This window comes from Sorex fumeus, unplaced genomic scaffold, assembly GCF_029834395.1.
Source record: "Sorex fumeus unplaced genomic scaffold, SorFum_2.1 ptg000010l, whole genome shotgun sequence".
Classification (NCBI taxonomy): Eukaryota; Metazoa; Chordata; class Mammalia; order Eulipotyphla; family Soricidae; genus Sorex; species Sorex fumeus.
The window spans coordinates 40,316,356-40,336,766 of NW_026606067.1; the positions used below are offsets into that span (position 1 = coordinate 40,316,356).

Here is a 20,411-nt window from a genome sequence, read left to right on the forward strand (position 1 = left end):
TCTACATTCTGATGAATATAGGAAGGGAGCTTGTTTTGTAGAAACTGTTCTATGATGTTTACACTAGATTCTATCTTCACATTCTATTGGTTGTTATTATTAAATAATAATCATCAAAATAGTCAACTTTAAAATCAAATGTCTTTAATTGGTTTTAACTATCTTGTAGCAAGTGCTTTTACAGCATATAATAAAAATATTTTATATTTGTATTATGACCAAGTTATAATTTATAAAAGTGAAAATAATCTTGGACATATGGTTTTCTTATGTTAGAGTGAAGTTATACAGGCAAACTGTCACTGTCACTGTCACTGTCCTTCCATTGTTCATCCATTTGCTCGAGTGGGTCCAGTAACGTCCCTATTTTGAGACTTGTTTCTATGTTTGGCATATCGAATACGTCATGGGGAGTTTGCCCGGCTTTGCCATGGGGGAGAGATAGTCTTGGTAGCTTGCCGGGCTCTCTGAGAGGGGCGGAGGAATTGAACTCCGGTGGGCCATGTTGGTCACGTGCAAGGCAGACACCCTACCCGCTTTGCTATCGCTCCAGCCCTACTTTGAAAAAACAATTCAAATACTATTGTCTCATGAAAATCACATAATGTTAGAACTATGACACTGTTGAAGTTGTCTAATGAAACGTTTTTCCAATTTAAAACCTTAAAAATGTCACTTTATTATCATCAAAATATAGTTCAAATCCATTAGCATTGCATTAACAGCCTCCAAAATTTTCCTCATGTCCTTGAGACAACCTCACTTAAACATTTTAACCAATTAACAGCAAAATCTTGCAGAATATTTGACAACAGAGCAAGTTCTCTGTTATAAATCTTACTTTTCTATTGCTTGAACTTGCTAAGGTCCTTTTTACCTGACGTAATACAATCAAATTTAAGCTCAGAAAGTGGTTCTCACAGGATAGCTTTCTGAAACCTCCAATCCTGCACTCAGTAATTCTAGCATTCTCCATTTATTTTTCAATTTTTTGGTTTTTGTTAGTGAAACACTATGGGGTACAGATGTAAACTTACAAGTTGTTGTGCTTGGGTTTCAGTTATACAATGATCGAGTACCCATCCCACCACCAGTGCCCATTCTCCACCCCCACCAATCCCAGCATCCCTCCCACTCCCCATCCCCGATCCCACCCTGCCTCGGTGGCAGGGCACTCCCTTTTGTTCTTTCTCTTCTTTTGGGTGCTGTGGTCTTCAGAAGAGACATTGGGTGGCAATCATATTCAATCCATAGACTACTTTCAGCAGGCATCTCCCATCATGGGCAGATCTTCCCAGCACCCTTTATTTGGTGCTCCCATCTCTATCTGAGCTGCCTTTACCCCTAAAGTATGCGACTGGCCTTTAAGCCATAGCATTCTCCATTTTTTAGCTTATTGCAAGTAGTTTTAAGTCTTCAATGCATTAACAAACACAATTTATGTAATGCACATACATACATCTAGAGATCTGATGGTTATTGCATACACATTCGTGTATATATGCGAATTTGGGGGTCAAACCTGGCAAGGCTCAGTACTTTGACTCTGCTCTGTGCTCAGGGATTTCTTCTCAGGGTGGGCTTGGGGGACCACCGGCTGTCCCAGGAACCAGGGTTTAGCACATGCAAGGCGAATGCCCCACTAGCTAGGCTACATCTCTGACCCCAATTATGAAAATTTTACCTCTGTTTTAGCTTTCTTTCCCCGCACAAAATGGCCACGCACAATATTATACGTATTGAGTATTTATATCGTTACATCTCTCTCCTGTTCTTTGTCTGAGTCTGGATATCAGTGACTATATTTAATCCTGTACTTGGATGAATAATAACTGTAGCTCCATCAGTATTTAAATAACTGTGACAGATGAGGATAGAGGGAATGGGAATGTTTAAGGCTTTTGTCTATATCTGCACAAGGAGCTTTGATAGTTTAGTCATCTCCTAAGATTTGCCTTCCTTCTTTGATACTTTCAATGAATTGTTATTATTTACTATTTTGAAGTTTTAAATCTCAGATGATATTCTCAACAATCATCAAAAAAATTATAGATATTTTTGTGTAGTACATAAAACACCTTTTTTTCTTTTGCATATAATATTTGATCATCTTTGGTTATAAAAATATTACAAGATATTTAAAAATAAATGTTAATTTATTAATGTATCTAAAATGGTACTAAACTTGGAGACACCAAGTTTCGTAGGATTTACTAACAAATAATCATGTGTTAGCATTTATGAAGGAGCTGTCACGTGCTAGCTACCATTCAAAGCTCTCTGCTTTTACTATTGTCACATATAATTATACTGAATAAAATGATAACTATTACTAAAACATATATTTTAAATATATTATTAATGGATATAATAATAATAACACGATTACTATATAGTAATAACATTATTAAGAATTATATATAGTAATAACATGATTACTAAGCTCATTGATGTTTCTTGGGAGTTCAAGATGCTGCTCTGTCTAACATTCATTGATTTAAAGAAGGCCTTTGATTCTGTTGAGATGGAAGCAGTCATGGAAGCCCTAGTCAATCAGGGAGTACAAACTCAATACATCAGGATCCTTCGTGAGCTCTATTGCGGATTCACTACCAAGATCTCACCATTCTACAAGGAAGTGATCATCCATGTCAAGAGAGGGGTTCGGAAGGGTGATACCATTTCACCAAAACCCTTCAGTGCCACCCTCGAGAACATCATGCGACAACTGGAATGGGAAAGCATGGGAGTGAAGATAGATGGTCGGCAACTACACCACCTCCGCTTTGCTGATGACATCATTCTAATAACACCAAACATCAGCCAAGCGCAGAAATGCTGAACAACTTTGACCGTGAATGTGGAAAGGTCGGACTACAGCTGAATCTTATGAAGACAATGTTTATGAGAAACAGCCTCGTTCCTGACCCTCCATTCACTCTCAACGGAACCACCATCTCCGAATGCAACTATTATATATACCTAGGTCGAGAAATCAACTTGATGAATGACCTGGCACCTGAGTTGCAGGAGGAAGAGAGCGGCTTGGAATGCCTTCAAGAGGATTGAAGAAATAAATAAGAGGACAAAGAACCTCCGGCTACGAGCACATCTCTTTGATTCCACTGTTCTTCCTGCATTAACATATGCCTCAGAGACCTGGACCCTACGCAAACAGGATGAGAATGCTATTCGGGTCTCTCAAAGAGGAATCGAAAGAGCTATGCTTGGAATATCACGCTTCACTCAAATGAGAGATAGAATTCGGAGTTCCGATCTCCATCAACGCTCAAGAATCAGGGACGCTGTCTCATTTGCCAAGACATCAAAAATCAGATGGGCTGGACATGTAATGAGGTTTACAGACAACCACTGGACTAGAGCCATTACTGATTGAATTCCATGGGACATCAAAAGATAGCGTGGATGCCCACCTACAAGATGGTCAGACTTCTTTGTCAAGACCCTGAATGATCGGTTTGAGGCTCTGCATGTTCCTAGAACAAACAGATGCCATTGGGCTACGCTAGCACGCAACCGAGATGAATGGAGACGTTACTGGCACCTGCTCGAATAAATCGATGAATAACGGGGATTAAGTGATTATTACTATCACTTAAGTGATTAAGTGATTAAGTGTTAGTAATAATACAAAATAATATTCCAAATGTGTTATATGAATAATTGTGGAATATACACAAGAAACTGTCATAGAGCAAAGTGAGTCTTAAAAGTTATCAGAGGACTGGAGCGATAGTACAGTGGGTAGGATGTCTGCCTTGCACACAGCCAACCTGAATTCCATTCCCAGCATCCCGTATAGTCCCCGAGCACTGCCAGGAGTAATTCCTGAATGCAGAGCCAAGAGTAAACCCCTGAGCATCACTGTGTGTGACCCAAAAAGAAAAAAAAAGTCATCAGAATGGCACATCCAGAAGCAAACTCCAAGTCCAAAATTCTTATCTCTACTCATGCATTCAGAGGTTGGTGATAATTACTTTCACTTTCTCAACTTACCTATCTTCTCATTTCATAACAGAGTAACAATAATTTTAGGGAAGCTTCCAAGCCGGATTCAGTGATTGCTTCTGCAGTTTCTCAGTCTGACTGTGTGGGTCTTTTTGATTCACTGAGGGTCTGTTTGTCCTTTGATTCAATGTATGGGACAGGCAATGTGATATTTAAGGATTCCAGACCTACAAGGGGGAGTGCTTTTCGAGGGGGAGCTCTTGCAGTCCTGGGGAATAGATGCATGTTCTACTCTCTTTCTCTACCACTTGAGCCATCTTCCTAGACTAAGTTTTATTTTATTTTTTTAGCATGAATGATATGGTATTTTCACAAAGGAAAATAAAAAGTCTCGAAAGTGAAGTTAAATTCAAAGGTTCAACTCTCCTAAAAATAGAATGTGAAACTTGCTAAGTTATAAATATCTTAATAGAGAGAATTTAGTGGCTTATGAAATGTTGGTTATAATTTGAAAACATCTTCTTTCTCTCTTTCGGTTATTAATTTGAATCTCTCTTCAGCTGATTCATAAATCAATTAATTTCAATCGAGTAACCAGAGGGCAGCCAGAAATTGGGTTCAAATTAAAAGACAAAGGAGGTAATTTGTTTTAAGTCTAGAGGTTTAACATTCAATCGAAGTTTAATCAGAAGTGACCCATTGTTTGTAAAAGAGAACATCAATGTTTTTTTTAATTTCACTGTCTTTAAATGAACATTGGAGAAAAATGAGATAACTGATGATTCTAAAATGAAGATTAAGAAAAGATACTATCAGAAAACACTTAAAAGCATATTTTCCTGGTGTTTTAATTTATAAATAAAATATTCCCTGTTGGAGTTAGAGAATTTTTTTGAAATTGAGTTTATTATCGTCTTCAGGGACTTTCAGTTTCTCAAAAGATATATGCATGTTTGTCCACTGTGACTGATAGTAGTTCTTTTTCTTTAAATGCATATTTATTTAACTATTTATTTATTATAAATGTATTAACTATTTAGAGTGTTTTTTTAACTTTACTGAGTTACAGTATTAATCTGGTGTCATTATTGATTTTCAAACAAAGTGGAATGGATGACTAAAATAAAACCATTGACTAAAGTAAAAACAGTAGTAGTATTACAAAACTTGCCCAGGGATTTCTGAAGTTACTAATGTAAATGCATTCATGGGTTCTTAAAGATAATGTCCATGAAATGCTAGAAAAAGGGAACAGAAGGGAAGTTGAGAGGAAATTCAACAACTGATTGTTCCCAGAACTGTGGTTCTGTGATGTCACCATACAAGGCTAACATGTTATCCATGTTAACCTCATATTTGATGAAAGACAGAGAGAGAGAGAGAGAGAGAGAGAGAGAGAGAGAGAGAGAGACTTTTAAGATAATAACCGTAATACAGCGAATGTCAACATTTTGATAGGGCTGTGTTTCAAGTTTGATTTCCCTGGGTGCTTTCACCTAGATTATGGAACATGGGGTCATGACTATAAAGGTAATTTCTTCTTATTTCTTGCAAAAGGACTTTGAAGGACTACAGCATGTCCCCCAGGATTTGAATAATGTATTTGTTTCTTCTTAACCTGATGTTTAGACTCTTTTGCTCTTAACTTTAAGACCTTTAAATCCCTCATTTCTTTCACACTTGATTAAATACAGCCCTGAGAAAAAGTACTGACTGTTGAACAGAAAAGCTTTTCAGGACAGTGACAGGATTTGACCTCAAAGAAATGCTATCGTTAAATTGACTCAAGATCTTACAAGAGAGAGTTTTGTGTTTAATGTATTTATGTGTGTGTGTGTGTTGCTAGGGTTAAAACCTAGGTCCTCATACATGCAAAGCAATTATTCTATGACTGAGCTAGATTCCATTTACATCAGTTTTTTAAAGTCCATATTAAAATTTAAATTTGTCATTACTGAGAACATGACTTTTTCCTCCAAGAGCTGAAAATACTAGATTTTGTATTCTTACTTTGCAACTTGTTTTTGTAACTCTTATGTTTCAGCGATACGCAGTGTATGAATAACGTTAAGATGCCTGTGGTAGTAATCCCTACTCACAGGGACCACTAGCAGGGCTAAACTAATGAAAATTGAAGTCACAGGGGTTGATTGGAGATATTGGAGATGCTGCATTACAGCCCTCAGAACCTTTCCCTCATCCTATTGGCTCCTCTTGGAACCGCCTCAATGACTTTGGGTTATTGACTATGGGATGATTTAAATCATGTATTGGTGAGCTGATACCATGCAAAACAGAACAACACTCCCCCTCAAAACAAGGAGGTAAATTAAGGCAATAATAAAACTTAAAAAACAATTATTGGACTTGATCCTTGATGTTACGGTATGGTTTCCTTTACTTTGCGTTATTTACACTCAGTATCTCCATTGTCTGACTTAATTAATATAAAGATCCTTAGTACTGAGGACATTTTACTTTTATATATTATGTTTTAAAAAAATGGAAGTAGACTAGGACATGAATTTAAAGTATCTTCAAAAAGGATGGATTTCCTGAAAATGAGAAGATGTGGGCAAGCAAATATTTTAAATGAGAACACCACAACAGTTATATAGTTGGTTGATATAAAAAGCATATGATGGACACATGAATCTAGTTTTTCTCACTTGCAATAACATACTAAAATGTATCAGTTAACACTATACTATTATTTATAGGCAATATATTATGGTGGTTAAGAAAATACATGTTACCTGTGTTTATTTCTTATCTTTCCTATTTGGAAAGAATTCTTACTCTGTGACTTGGTTTATTTATAAAGTAGAATAACATTAGCATCTAATTCTTTTTCTTTTTGAAAAATAGAATTTTATTTTATTTTTGCAAAGTTGCTCACCAGAATTCATTACAGGTAATATTCAAACACCAATCCCACCACCATGCACCTTTTCACAACCATTAGAGGAAAGTGCGTGAAGATTGTTGTATTTCATCCTGGAGCCATTTAAGCCCTTGGATAAGAGATTACAAGCATGTATGTTGAACTCAAACAAACATGTGCTACTTTGGTACATTGGTGGGCTAGAGTATGCAAGGTCCTGTGGCTACATTTGTAGCCGTGGGCTCCAGGAATCTCAAATTAGAATATGATTAAACAACAGATTCGCGCATGAGTGAGGTCACTGTTGGTCTCTTCTTGGCCATTGATGAGATTATATGGCACAGGGGCCGTTTGTGGGTGTGACTGCCAAGCTCGGGGAGGAGGCCCAGTTCCACTCCGAGCAACCTCGGAAATTTCAGCCATGGGTCTCGTGGACCTGGGTTTTTCTGCAGTTCTCTAGAGGGTGAGGCTCATCTGAGCCTGTGGAGACCAGCCTTGAGGGTAGAATCAAATTCATAGGAATGTCAACAATGTGCTGCATTTTTGTTCACACATTATTTATAGATGTGCAATTTAGAACACAATTGACATAATTATTTGCACTCTGCAAGGAATTTAAACTGAATCATGGTCTCTCATGGTATCACATTACTAAATGTTTGGGGGAGTCAGTGAAAAGCTCTTAAATTTTAATTTTAAAATGATTTTTATTATAAATAAATGTTTATATGGCTATATTATATGCCAGTAAACTCATGGCCACATAATAATGTTTCAGGTATATAAGGTTGCAGTTATAAAAAGTTAAATTACTCTGATTTAGAGCATTAAATAAATTTACATATAAAAGTAACTATAGATAGAATATAGATATATTAGGAAGGCTGGAGCAATAGCACAGCAGTAGGGAGTTTGCCTTGCAAGCCGCCGGCCTGGCCGAGCCAGGTTCGATTCCTCCACCCCTCTCGGAGAGCCTGGCAAGCTACTGAGACTATTTTGCCCTCACGACAATGCCTGGCAAGCTACCTGTGACCTATTTGATATTCAATATGCCAAACACAGTAACAAATCTCACAATGGAAACGTTACTGGGCCCGCTTGAGCAAATTGATGAACAATGGGAGGACAGTGACAGTGACAGTGCTACTTTAGGAAATATTCCTACATAAATAGATCTTTTGTGTAACAGCAATCCTTGAGTATTCAATTATACCCCCACTTTTCTCAATAGTTCTTTAGCTGCACAGAGTAGGAATGTCAGAATCTCTTAAATTGTCCAGATGTATAACATTTTCTTCCAAATGGTATTTTACAATGTTTTGGAATAGTTACTTCAATCACAGACATCTATCATGATTAGATTATATTTCAGTTCTGGGCATGTTGTGATTTTTCTGCTAAATAGTATTTAGAATATATATTGAAAAAATGTGTTAATCCATCTACCAATCAGAAAAAAAAAGTCTAGATTATCTTGGCATTTTTCTGTTTAGCTGTTGTTTCTGTAGAAAGGTATTTTGAATAAGTAGTTTAGCAGTTTTTATTGTTTAGAATCCATGGAGGTTTCTACAAACTCTCACAGGTCCTATACTGAGAGGTAATAGAATAGTGTAGTTAGATATGGTGTTCTAAGTGTAACTGCATGTATAAAACTCAAATGACCAAAGTTGAAATTTCCATGCTGACACAAGAGTCAGAACCATGAAAAATTTAACAAATGTGCCGAAAATCTGTCTTTTTGTATCTAAAACTGGTGTGATGAAGGGCTTAAAGAATTCAGTTAGTATACTTCTGATATAGATTTTTTGAGAAAATGAAGTGAATCATAAGATGAAAATGCTGGGACTGATACAGAGTGCCAGCATTATATTTCTGAATTTCATGTGTTAAATCAAATACAAATAAAAAACGAAACCTGCCTCTACTCTTGAGTTATTTTACATGAGGGACGTTGGTTTACCATTAAAGTACAGTTGGAAGAAAACAGAGGAAGTTCTAGCTCTTTAATTAGAATATATTTAATGTCATGAAAGTATTAACTCTATACAATACCATTTGTTCCATTTTATTATGGACAGAACTATAAAACTTCTATGTGTCTTGCATTTTATGCTCACTGGATTAAGTAAGTGAATTATATGGTTGGATTAAAACCCTGCCTAGTAAATCAATATTTGCCATTTTGTACATTTCTTACCCTTTCAAACTTCAGTTTTCTTTATCAGCCAACTAGAAATATTTCCTTTATGAATTGCTATTTGGATTCACTGTTTTAGATGCAGAAATTCATAAAATTATCATAATGTTATAAATTGTAAGTGTGTGCTAATTTTGAACTGCACATATGTATGATTTGTCTCTTGTTGTCCTGCGGGTCACTCCTGGTGACACTCAAGAGCTGCTCCAGGCTCTGTGCTTGGAGGTTGCTCCAGTGGTGATTTGGGGATTAAACTCTGGGTCTCACTACATCCTCACTACATCACTACGTCCAGTGGTGATGTAGTACTGGGGATTAAACTCTGGGCTCCCTTAAAAAATGCCTCACTCAACCCACTGAACTGTTAGCCTGGTCCAGTGTGGATATTTTGAACTTAGAAAGCTGAGACAGAGAACTTAGGTAAATATATATACAAGGCACTTAATAATTGCTATCAATCAGTAAAATGCTATTAGCATCATATATCATATGTAAATATTCATTATATATTACTTTTATGAATATAAAAATATCTAACACACTAACAGATATAATCGACTATCATGGAAAATATGTACTTTGTGAATATAGTTAATATTTTAAATTTGGTGCTTAAAGGGTATTTGGTTAATATTTGGGATGCCACTTCAGTCGACCAGGCTGAGTGGCTCGATGCAGGTATGTGAGGATGGAGTTGTGCTTGGGCAGAGCAGTGTCACAAGCTGTTTAGCCACTCCAGTGGAGCAGGGGTTGGGGAGGGAGTTTCCAGGACTACCTCCAGTTTTTTTTTTTTTTTTTTTTTTTTTTTTTTTTTTTTTTACTGTGTCATGTCAGGGATTCTGACATGTGATGCATTGTGCCCTTGCTTCTGTGTTCCTTAGCCCTCTAAATTGTCAAGGACCAGAGCAAACAGTGGGTAAGGTGCTGGCGTTGTCCACAATCAATGGGGCTCAATATATGATACCACAGTTGATTCCCAAGTCCCTTCAGAGACAGGGATAAGCCCTGGAGTGGCCCAGGCACCATTAAATTACAATCAAATAAAGATGCATTGTGAATGTATTTATTTGCCGAATGCTTGTGCATTTGTACTTATCTGTCATAGTTTTTGAGGGTGTTGATCTTCAATTGCCTGGTATAGACATTTTTTATTTAAACCTCCCAAACAGTGCTCGGGCAGCCCAGGAGTAACCCCGGTTGTCACTCAGTGTTGGAGCCCATAAGTGCTTGGGGTCCATCACAACCAAAGCTGGCAGCACTCAAGATTCAGGGCCGTGGGACAGTAGGGATAAAGCTTGGGGTAGGAAAATCATTAGGTCCATGCCTAAGCTGTGCTGTTGCTATGTTCTTTGTATGTTTAAATATGTATTATCTTGAATGCAAACATAAGGCACTGAACAGAGTTATCCATTGCCACTATCGCCTTCTTTATTCTCTGTGTTTTACAACTTCTTTACTGTTATGACTGCAATGCAACGTATAGTGTGCCTTCTAGCATTTGGGGTGGTACCCGTTTTGAAGTCTAAACACATATCTTAGGGTAGATCTGTTCAGGTTTCTCTCACTATTTAATCATTTAATTTTCTTAACCTTTTTATTTAATACATCTCTCAGTAACATTTGTTCAGAAAGTCTAAACCATACAGAAATTATAAGTTGGCACTCAGTAAATACATACAGCTGCAAAAATCACCATCACTGAATTCATATTGCTCTAATTTATTTAAAGTGCCCAGTGTGCATATGCACACACACACACACACACACACACACACACGTTAATGTGTGTCCCCATATCTAATTTACTTAGATTAGTTTTAACAATTACATATCCATGTAAACACTTTCCCAACATAGAAAGCCCATTTAATGTGTAGCAACCAAGGCAACTGAATTAAAAAAATTAAAAGCTTTTAAATAGTGAGTCTCATGGAAAGGTTTTTTTTTCTTTCTTTCTTTAATTCTTAAAACAAAATTTGGGGTCACACCTGGCAGTCCTCCGCACCTTAGCGGCTACTTCCCATCCTGTAACACCTTCTTGGGTGCAGGCATTGCGCTTGGTGGTGTCTAGGGGAGGGATGAGGGTCCTTTTTGCAAAGCACGTGATTAGTCTTTTGAACTTCTTTCCAGTGCTATAAAGTTCTTTTATAAATGTAAATAACTTAAATTGTGTGGTTATTCCTGAGATAAGGAGAAGCAAGAATGAAGTCTGTATTCATAAAATTGTTAATCTTTGCAGTAACAATGAAAGTCCAATAAAAACTGAATGGAACATTTGAATAGACATTGCTTCAAAGAAGACATATGGGAGATGAATAGGCATATGAAAAGATGCCAACCACCATTGATATTATTTTGACAAATATCTAAAATATGGGCTAGAACAATAGCACAGCGGGTAAGGCGTTTGCCTTGCACATGGCCGACCTGAGTTTGATTCCTCCGCCCCTCTCAGAGAGCCTGGTTAGCTACTGAGAGTATCTCACCCACATGGCAAAGTCTGGCAAGTTTCCCTTTACATATTCAATATGCCAAACACAGTAACAAGTCTCACAATGTTACTGGGCCTGCTTGAGCAAATCAATGAACAACGGGGGGACAGTGACAGTGACAGTGATCTAAAGTATGAGGACATTCCTAGAGGTATATTCTGTTGGAAAACTAATTAGGACAAAAATAAATTATGAACACATTATAAAGACTCTGCTTTAAGAGTAGCATTAAAATTATAATTTCCATCTCAAAAGTACTTTTCAAGAAAAGATAAAATGTTCAAGAAATGCACACACATCCACGGATGTACTCCCAAGGTCAACAATTTATAATATCGCATTTCCAGTGACCACTGTGTAAGAACCAATTATTTTAATTCCATATGTTCTGCTTTGTATACTTAGGGCAAATTGAGATTTTCAGTGTGAAAGGACTGAAGCAATAGTACAGGCATTCAAGTATACTTGACTTGCACATATCTAACGAATATTCAATTGCTGGCACTGGATATGGTCCCCTGAACACCACCAGGAATGTTCCCTGAATACAGTTCAAGAAGAGTGAGCTCTGAGCGAGAAGTGAGCCCTAAGCTCTGCTAGTTGCCCCTACTCAAAAAAAAAAAAAAGAAAAAAAAGATAAGACTATCTCATCCAGATCTAAGATTAAGATGATAGATTAAATATTGAGAGATAATTATAAATTTCAATCACAATTCTATGAATGTTTCTGGAACTTAAAAAGTAAATAAATGTAAAAAACTAGTCACTGTCACAGTTCTCCCGTTGTTCATCAATTTCCTTGAGCGGGCCCAGTAACATCTCCATTGTGACACTTGTTATTATATTTGGCATATCAAATACATCACAGGTATCTTGCCAGGCTTTGCCGTGTGGGCGAGATACTCTCAGTAGCTTGCCAGGCTCTCCAAAAGGGGCGGAGGAATTGAAACTGGGTCAGCCAGATTGGTCAAGTCCTACCCGCTATGCTATTTCTCCAACCAAAAACTAGTATATTTAAAAATAACATGATAAGATTACTCTACAATGACCCTTGGGTTTGTAATATTTCTAATTTAAAATAAAAGTTATCTCAGACCTGTTCTACATTGAAAGATGATGAAATATTGTTTTAAAAATGATGATGACTATAATGACCTTGCTCCTTGAGCCAAAAGTCCATCAATATATTATATTTAAGTATTAATGTGTATATTCTTGGATTGCAGTAAGAACTTTGCAGTGAGAAAATTGTGCACATAGGACTTTTTAGGTTCAGTTTTATTTAACCTAAGTGGAGACTCTTTTAGCTCTTTTAGCATAGGCTTTAATTTGTCTGTAGTGTTTATGCTACTCACATAGAGAGATTAAAAATTGGAGGGAATTGGAACAAGAAGTCAAGATCCTTTCTTAAATTCAGAAGGACATAATCTTAAACTAAGTGGAAATCTGGTGTTAGGAAGAAGGCATGATGTATAAGTTAAAGCATGAAATGTAGATTCAGATAAATCTGGGTTTGAATCCTGGCTTGAACACTAAATTTGGACTAGAACGTGATGCAAATTGCTCTCAATCCCCCATTTGTAATGAAAAGGTAATAATTCCTACTTTAAACATATATGTCTATGTATAGATTAAATTCGATGATACAAGTAATGAACATAGTTCACATTCCATGCCACGCTCATAAGTAGCAAACAAAGGTTCATATGGAATAGCTCTCTTTAGTTCAATACCCACTGTGTAAATGGTCACGGTCACGGTCCTCCCATTGTTCATAGATTTGCTCGAGTGGGCCCAGTAACGTCTTCATCATGAGACTTGTTGTTACTGTATTTTAGCATATCGAATACATCACGGCTAGCTTGTCAGGCTCTGCCGTGTAATGAACAAAATATTTTAAATAATCATTTCTGAATAAAATGCAGAGGTATTTGATAAGGTAGTAAGTTAAAGTGTAGTTAAATCAATCTGGTCTAAAATAAAATTAAGTGTGATTTCTAAATGCTTTGTGTCATGTAAGAAGGTAAACTAATTACTAACTTCCATAAATAAGTCTACTTTCTTATCCCACCTTTAAACCTTTCCTTCTCATAAATTCACTAATATGATTTCCATATAGTCTCAGTTTAGGTCTCAGAGGACTATTCACCCTATCACAAACCTACCCATATTTTTATAATCTATGTTCTTTTATTCATATCATTTTCTACTTTCTTGATTTATAGTTCTCCATATGTTAATCAGACATTTTTTCCCATAATTCATTTGCTCAGCGTTCTCCAATGGAGACGTTACTGGGCCCGCTTGAGCAAATCAATGATTGACGGGAGGGCCTTTATATCAGGATCTAGCAATTAAAAATTAGGAGAGTTCTCAGTTAAGATGAAAGGAAGATACTAGTATTTGTCAGCTGGAGCTGACCATAGTTTGAAGAAAAGTCAAAAGTATCGAGTATGACAATGGGTAGTTTGTCAAAAATTGTCTCAATATATAAATTGGAATGAAATTGACTAGTGAAATTCCGTAAAACAAAGGAAATTAAAATCAAGAAAGGCATACCATTTCAAAGTTGGCTAAAATATAGCTATCATGCTATCATCGGAGATAACATTTAAGTGAAAGTGAAAATGAAGGCAACAACGTAAAAATGTATGGTCATGATTTAGAACACAAGTAGATGTATCTGAAGAATCTTATAACAAGGAGCAATGAACTGAAAACATAGTTTTGGAGTGGAATGCTGGTAACTCTCATTTGAATGAAGTGGAGAAAGCCAGAAAAATAGATACAGGCTACATTGGGAGAGGTAGGATGCTTGCCTTGCATGCGACTTGCTCAGGTTTGATTCCCAGCACTCCTTATGGTCCCTAGAGATGCTCCAAGGGTGATCCCTGAGCACAGCTAGGTATACCCCGAATCTTAACCCACACGCATACCTGCCCACACTGAATAGATTAAGTAATTATTTACTTAATTAAAGCCATGGACTGTGCCTGGAAAATAAAAAGATGAGATAGACTATCCAAATCAATATGATGTTTCAAAAAAAAGAACATAATAGTAAAAAAGAACCACAGACTTCAAGAAAAAATGATGAAAGAAAGCAGATATGGAAAATATTGTTAAATGTTATAGTGAAGACAAATTAAGAACCAGAGACACAAATTGAATTTTATATTAGATCCTAGAGTATTTTTCCTTTCTGTGTTTAGTTGTTGTTGTTTGTTTGTTTGTTTGGGGGCCACACCCAGCAGTGCTCAGGGATTACTCCTAACTCTGTACTCAAGGAATAATCCCTGGCCTACTCAGGAGACTATAGGGGATTGTTAGTGATGGAACCTTGGTTAGCAGCATACAACACAAACTCCCTCCGTAATGTACTATCACTCTAGTCCTTTGGAATCCTTTTTTTTATTAGCATCTACTTCCCAAAAATATTATGACAATTATTCCCAATTAGCATGCACACGGTATTGTTTTCAATCTATTCAAGAATTGCTTCATTCAATCTAACGATCTTCCAAACAAAAGTCTTCCTAAGTGGTTAACAGTGAGTCACTCCCCTTTCTTCACCTAAAGATGGAATCCATTATTAAATAGTCATCATGCACAATTAGTGAAAAAACGTTAGAAAAAAAGTCAGAATAGGGGCCAAGGCTACAGCTCACAGGTCAGGGGTGAATTCTTAAGCATGTTCTAGGCCCTGCGTCTAATCCTCAGTCTGGCAAATCTCCATGAGCACAGCAAGTGTGGCCCTACAGGTTGCCACATTCTCTTAGGGTAACACTGGTGGTCCACCTTACTTCTGACCCCAAGCAATCACTTATTTTCTAACTTGAACTTTGAACCATCTGAATAGTAGCAGAATATCACAGGGAGTGACTTCTCGTCCCCCCGAGTCTCACTCCACCCCCAAGAAAAAGAAAAATTTCCCAAAATATAATATATCCTTTAAAATAAAATAACAATTCATTGTTTCAGAATGTATAAATGTCCTAGTTATTAAATATGGCTTTCGTATCCATGTCTATATGAGAAAGATTATCTTAATTTACTTTAAGCTGGCGATGTTTAAAATCTATTTTGTGTCTGAATTGCATTATAATTAAATTTCATGAAAGTAAGGACTATATTTTACCTAGGACAGTACCTGGTATGTAATGTTAACTGAGTATTCTTAAATTGATGAATTAAGCAAGATACTAGAAGCAAAGAATAGCTTTCAAAGAATAAGAGAAAGAAAACTATTATATTGGAGACTAAGACACATATGGATAATTTAAATGAATATGTTCTGCTTCTGAATAATTGAAAATTCAATATAAAACTCATTAATTATTGTGCTCAATTTACATTTTTATATTTACTGAATTTATTCCTTTTGAGTCTAGCTAATATTTAATCTTTGCACACCCCAACAAGTTTTGTTTAGCTGAATAAGATAATAAAATTATTTTAAGAATTGTACATATGACACATGAAGCAAACATTTCTTTTTAAATTCAGGCTCTGAGATTTACAAAGCTGTTAATAATTGAGTTCCAGGCATACATATGGTATTTCAACTCCAGGCCTACAATTGATCGCCACATCTGACAAGAATGTCCTCAGGTTTCTTCCCATCCCCTAGCCTATCTCCTTAACAGACATATTTTAGGTTTTATTATTGTAGCTTGGTCCCCTGCTTGCATGATTGTTGAGTCTATCGGTCTTAATGTACACTTATAACTCACCTCTGCACCATCAATGTGTCCCAGACCCCTGACCGTTGCCCCTGAAGCAAACTTTTTAAGGCTCTTATGCTGACTATAAACTCAAAATGAATGTGCAATGTAAATGTTATACTTTCATTAAAATATATTCTCATTTACAGGGAAAACACAGATCTAAATGTGAACTGTTCATTGCTACTCCTGGTCTCTTGAAAGGGACTTTAAATTTCTGTTAGTTTGGCATTCAAACATAATCACAAATCCATCACAACTATCCTTACATTTTTATTATGGCATTTATTGTGTTGGGTAATGGCAATAACATAATATGATCTATATAGAAAATATTAAATAATTAACAAAATCTCTGTAAAGCATATATTATTATCTTAGCTATGTTAACTAAACACTTTTGGATTCGAACGTTAAAATAATACCCATTAAGTGGGAAAAGTAGTATTTAAAATTATTTCTATGCTAATTTCTAATAAACTACACACACAAAGGCACAAACACAACACTGTCAACAAAATATGTTAGTATTTAAGCAAGGGATAATCACCTTGGTAAAGGTGCATTAGTTTCCTCAGGATGCCATAGTGCACCATAGACTGAAATTTAACAGAATTTTACTATATTAAGACTTCAAAGCCTTAACAAGCATTGTTGGATGTGCATACACTTACAGAAATAGATATGCTTAGTTTAAAAGATCAATTTAAGTCTAAAAAGGGGGCCGGATCAAGTAATTTATGGAATCTTTACCCCTTTGGAAATAAGCAGTTTTGGGGAAGAAAGCTTTCCAAGGTGACCATCTTAAGAGTGACGAAAATGCTCTTATCTCTGTTACCTCTCCTAGTAAATATTCCTTTGAAATAAATGCACAGCCATTAGTCCCTTTGATATGTAAAACAGACTACTCTTTCTGAGAACAACAAAACAAGAAGGAAAGGTGTGGGGAACCAGATAGAAAGATAAAGAAAACAGGCTGGACAATTTATGGACAATTCCATTCAGAGTCCTGCTGCTGGAGACAGGTATTGATGCCCAGGGATGAGGGGGTCCTGTGTCTGGTCTATCTCTACTCCTTCTCCTGGAAGAATTATCCCAGGAGAAAGCCCTTTACAAAAATATTGATCCCGATAAAGTCATACCCTCAGGTATGTAAAAGTCTCACCTGGATAGATCAAGACTGTTAGGCATCTGACCAAAGAATGTTGCTGCCCTTTTGTGGTTACTTGTTCTAAGCAATATTTACTGAACTTGGAGGACATACTGGACTCTAAAACCACAAGACGATCAGCCCCCTGAGCCCAGGCTTCTGCTCTTTTATTTCTGTATCTTTTTTTTTTCACCCTTGAGGCATTCCTGCTTTAGGCCTTGGGTCATGGAGAATGTGTTCTAGATACCTTGTCTTTCTTCTAATAGTCTCGTTGGTAGACGTATCATTCCATTTTGGGCCTTTATGTTCACATAGTCTTCTCTGTGTTTGTATAACTCCAAATTTTGTTTTTCTATGAAAACACTGACCAAACTATATTAGCATAGCAATGAAGCTCCCAGTTTGACTTTACTCTAACTTAACTAGTTATATCTGCACTAAACTCTGTCCAAATGTGGTAACCTTTTAAGTACCAAAGATGAACAATTCAGTATCAGTTTGCCCATTGAGAAACTGCTATAACTCACAAAACTGAGTCTCCACGATCTCTTAAAATGGATAAAGTGGGGAAGGGTATTTAGATGATAAATTAGGTCTAGGTGTAATTTTGTGGCCAGTTTGAAACCAGTCGAGATCTCAAGAATAGGGAGCTGGCACAGAGATAGAGGGTGCATGGTGTACATGCATTCAGGACCCTGGTGTATCTAGGCACCTCACATCCAGGAACTGCCTCACAGGCTGTGGCGCTGCAAAGGGGCCTGGTGGTCCCTGGCACTGGAGGACTTAAACAGCCTCACATCCTTGGACCCTAGTTTTTAACTGTCAGGCAGAGTTGATCATATATCACCAGAAGTGGCCCTACACTTTCAGGAAGCCAACCCCATCCCACTACCTGCAAGTGTTGGAAAAAACAGGATACTGAATGAAACTGGTTAGAATTTCTGACAAATTAGTTTTAGATTGATGGCAAAAAAAGAGAGATAAATATAACAAAAAAGTATCGGAAAATAATTTTTCTTGAGAATAAGCAGGTTTATCCATGCTGTTATCCAAACGTGGATGCATGCTGAAACAAATAGCTAAATTATTTTTTTGACTATAGCATTGCTTAAAAAGTGGGTTAAATAGTATATGTGATTGCAAAATTAATTTTGCTTGTAAGAACTGCAATTATGTTGGTTTTACTTCACAAATGCATTAATTCAGTCTCTTATTGTTCTAATTATATCACCGCAACTTTCGTTTTTACTATTGTTATAATACAAAGTCATCTGTTCTGCTATTGGAGAATAATTGTGATAAATACCTATGACAAAACTATTTCAGATTCATTTAAAAAATTGCTGTAGTTTAGCTAGTTACAGAAGTGTTAAATTTTATTTTATCAATGTACAACATTATTGCATCCCACTGATACCAGTGTGTCTACAACTCTTCCCAATGTCCATATGTCACCTCTAGTCTGATTTGATTTTCTCTTCCTACTTATCTTTCCCTTAATGCTTGGTAATCAGTTTTGTGTACCAAGGTTTTTAATTTTTCATTTTTTCTCTTGAATTTATTCTCTGTAGCACTGTAGCACTGTCCTCCCATTGCTCATCGATTTGCTCAAGCAGGCCCAGTAACGTCTCCATCGTGAGACTTCTTGTTACTGTGTTTGGCATATTGAACACGTCACGGGTAGCTTGCCAGGCTTTGCCGTGTTGGCGAGATACTCTTGGTAGCTTGCCGAGTGCTCTGAGAGGACGGAGGAATCGAACCTGGCTTGGCTGGCCAGCTGTGCACAAGGCAAATGCCCTACCACTGTGCTATCGCTTATTCTCTATATTTCACAAATCATTTAAATAATCCATCATATGTCTTTCTCCTTCTGCCTTATTTTGCTTAACATGACATTCCCAATTCCATCCATATTAAAGGAATTGCATGATTCCATCTTATAGTTACATACAAACATAGCTATTCTTATGTAGAGAAAAAAATATATTTTCTTATACCTACTATCTTAGGCGATAGTTTCTTATTGTAACCTTTCTCACAGGAAGGGATTAAGCACTTTATGGTTCCTCTCTTATAGGGCACTGATCTTAATCATGATGGCAGAACCCTTAACACCTAATCAACTCTATAGGTCCCATCTCTATTACCATGACTTTGGAGATTAGGATTTTAACATATGACTAATGCAAGGGAACATAAATATTTATACCATAGCTGATATACCTGTTGTTAGTGTTAAGTATCTAAATACATCCTGAAAATCTGTCTACAACCAAATATAAAATAACTAATTACAATACCCCTAATTCATTTCAGCCTTTTTAACATTGAGATTTTGATTTATCATTATTTTATTGTCAGCATGTAGAGCCATCCAAGGGTTCTAAACAGACTAGCTTACTTTTAAAATAAACTAATTATTTTACTAGAGCATCATGATTTACAAAGTTATTCATAGCTGGGTTTTAGACAGACAATGTTCCAGCACTGATCCTGCAACAAGAGTCAACTTTCCTCCATCAGTGTTCCCAGGTTTCCTCTCTTAGCACCCAGTTAATTTTGCAACACTTGAAATGCCATGTACACTTTATCTAGTTTGTAATGATGATTATATATATTTACATTTTTTTCAATCAGCCAGATTTAAAATATAGAATATATAAAGTAAACATAAGGGTTTTGTAGTCCTAAATTAGCACGGCAGCACTGTCCTCTCGTTGTTCATCAATTTGCTAGAGCAGGCACTGGTAACATCTCCATTGTGAGACATTATGACAAGCAAGTCATAAATTATACTAGATATTTGAGTACATATGATAAAAAAGGGAGACCCAAAATAAGTGTCTTCTGAATAAGAAAGTGTTCATTATAGGTAAAAATAATGTCGAGTTACAGTCGTCTACTTATTTAAATTTATTAATAGTCTGTGATCTCTTCGTTTGATTAGTAGAATGAAGTTCAACAATCTACAGAAACCCTGAAGTGATTTAGAGTT

The 20,411-nt window shown here is 36.4% G+C and overlaps 1 protein-coding gene across 2 annotated transcripts in view; it reads left to right on the forward strand.

The window, feature by feature from the left end:
- Nucleotides 1–20,411, forward strand: part of NAALADL2 (N-acetylated alpha-linked acidic dipeptidase like 2) — a 1,034,250-nt gene that overhangs the window by 836,641 nt on the left and 177,198 nt on the right. The gene's annotated exons all lie outside the window — the stretch shown is intronic.